Raw genomic sequence first — 2,855 nt, 5'->3', positions numbered from 1 at the left:
GGTACGTTTTTGGTTTTTGGTCATCCTTTAATTATATTTTAAATAATCTATCTTTTTATTTTTTTATTTTTTTATTACTCCTTTCGTCTCAAAATAATGATCTCTTTTGAGGAATTCAACTTTTTTTAGGAGTACAATTGTTACATTTGAAAAAAGTTAATTTTCTAAAATTATCTTTTTGATAGTATATTTTTTGAAAATATCAATGTCATAATTGTACTTTTTATATTGTTTATTAATTTAAAAGAAGGACAAAATAGGAAATTTGTATTATTTTTGTACTTGATTTTTGAAGAGGGACTAATATTTTGGGACAATGAAAAATGGAATAAGAGACTAATATTTTAGGACGGAAGAAGTACATTACTTCTCTACTTTTTTATATATGTTTTCGTAAAAAGATAAAAAATACACTTATTTAAGTCATCCCAAACAACCCTAATTAAGAATAATATTAGAGATTACACATGACCAACAAATTCATTTTAAAAGAAATGGGATGTAACAAATCAGAATTTGACATATATCTTTAACATATCATTGTGAGAGTTATTTTAAAAATTTAAGACTATCGTTGGTTGTGTTTTAGAAATATGATTCTACGCCCACTCTTGAGGATGACGTTTGAAACGAGTTTGCAAAGAGCTCTGAGACAGGCGTGCGTTTTAGAATTTTTTTTTTTGCAAATTTTGGCGGACGAGACGTCCGGCCAGTCGTCCGGCCGGTTGATCGGAATAGTGATTTTTTTTTTTTTTTGGCAATTGATATATAATCGAAAAAAATATTTTCTGAAATTTTTAAAATTTTTTATGTACATTAAAATAATTTTGAGTTGTATGAGTTGTAAATTTTTATATCAAATATCAAATGTCACATCAACAATTTTCCACTCAAATCAAAACTATTTTCAAAACTCTTTACTAAATAAATTTTCTACACTCAAATCATAATTTCAAACTCCATAAATTCAAAATATAACTCATACTCTCAAATCATAATTACAAAACGCAACCAAACGCAATCTAAAATATTTTTCATAAATTAATTGTCAACAAACATAAGGTTCTTCCAGAGAATATAATATGCTTATGGGTTCATTTCTCTCGCATTGATCATTTTAATTGGAGACAGTGTTTATGTTTAGCCTCTGTTTGGGAAGTGGGTTGACTTTTTGATTTTTTGGCTTTTTTGGCTATTTTAGCCTGGGCTTAAAAGCTTGGTTTGGGAAGGGCTTTTTGGCTTTTTGGCTTTTTTGAGTTTTTTTGTGAGAGAAGAATGTAATGATTATGGGTTGGAGGTGATGTTTTGTTTGTTATGGCTAAAATAGCCTATTTTGTTTTTTGTGGCTAAAATAGCCAAAAAAGCCCGCAAACCCACTTGCCAAACACAGGCATAGTCTAATTTGGAATCAATTTTTTTTGAATTCGTTAAATACAATATTTATGTAAAAAAATAAAATGATTGAATATCAATAATTATATATTTAAATTACATTTGTATTATAAAAAATAAATTGCCATTCTTAAAATTATTTTTATTGTTTATTTTTTCAAAATAAATATTATTTAAATATATAGTTATTGATATTCAATCATTTTGATTTTTTACATGAATATTATACTCAACAACTTCTAAAAAGTGAATAATTTACATCACTAAAATTGATTTCAAAATGAATTATCAAACTCAAACATTCTCTCATGTTAAAGATGACAATTGGAAAGGAAAAAAAACATAGGTTTATATATCTATCATAAAAACCTATGGAGTAATATATTCCTATTTCTTGATTATAGTCTTTATCTTTTCGCTGTTTCCAGCCTCTCCATGATATTGTTCATAAAAAAATTTACAAATCAAGTGTAATTCTAAAAAATATGATATTGTTTATAAGAAAAATTACAAATCAGGTGTAATTCTAAAAAAACAATTACATACGCATGGTGATGTTTGTAACTTTCATAATTAAAATTTATAAACTGTCACTAATTTAAAAAAATAAAAAATAAATAAATTCAACCATACATTGATTTGTTATTCCTATGACTGAAATCAGTACATGTAATAGTGGCAATAGCACCTTCCTTTTATGTCTCTTTAGCATTAGAATTCTTGGATTAAAATTATGACTGTTCACCTTGTTTGTTGTCAGTTTTCAATTCATATATATATATATATATATATATTAATGTATTTTTAAAATATTTTAATTAATTTTTTTTAATTTTTAGATTCATTTAATCTTAACATATTTAACATGTAAAAAATTTATAAAAAATCTTTTAAAAAATTCATTGAATACAACAAAATACGTCATATTTTTTTATTTTTTTGTGTTTGGTGAATTAATTTTTTTTTCCATAAATATCATACTTTTTAAGCATATTTAGATTAGGTGTATTTAAAAAATAAAAATTAAAAATTATTTAAAATATTAAAAAAATTCATAAAAATATTAAAAAATACATAAAACAAAAATTTCAATTTTCTGAAAAGTTAACTCAATTTTTTAGAACTAAACATGTTTATGAATTTGTAGCGGCTTATCAAGGAAAAGGAAAATGATAGAGAACTCAATAAATAAATTTGACTTATCCAATTCAATATCTTCTTATTTATTTATTTTTTCTCAATAAATCCTTTCACAAATCAATGGTCCAAATATAGTTTAAAAATTAATTTTTTTTAAAAAAAAAAAGGGGAAAAAAATTAGAGAGTAAAAACTTAGGTTGAAAATTGGCCAAATATTGAAGTATATGATATAAATTTAAATTTACAATAATATGAATCATATCAAGAATGAATTTGATCATCATATTACAATTTGACGATTTTTTGGATTAATTACTTTTTAG

The sequence above is a fragment of the Camellia sinensis genome, chromosome 14, assembly GCF_055761805.1.
Source record: "Camellia sinensis isolate YWXY chromosome 14, ASM5576180v1, whole genome shotgun sequence".
Classification (NCBI taxonomy): domain Eukaryota; kingdom Viridiplantae; phylum Streptophyta; class Magnoliopsida; order Ericales; family Theaceae; genus Camellia; species Camellia sinensis.
This window is presented reverse-complemented; position numbering follows the sequence as displayed.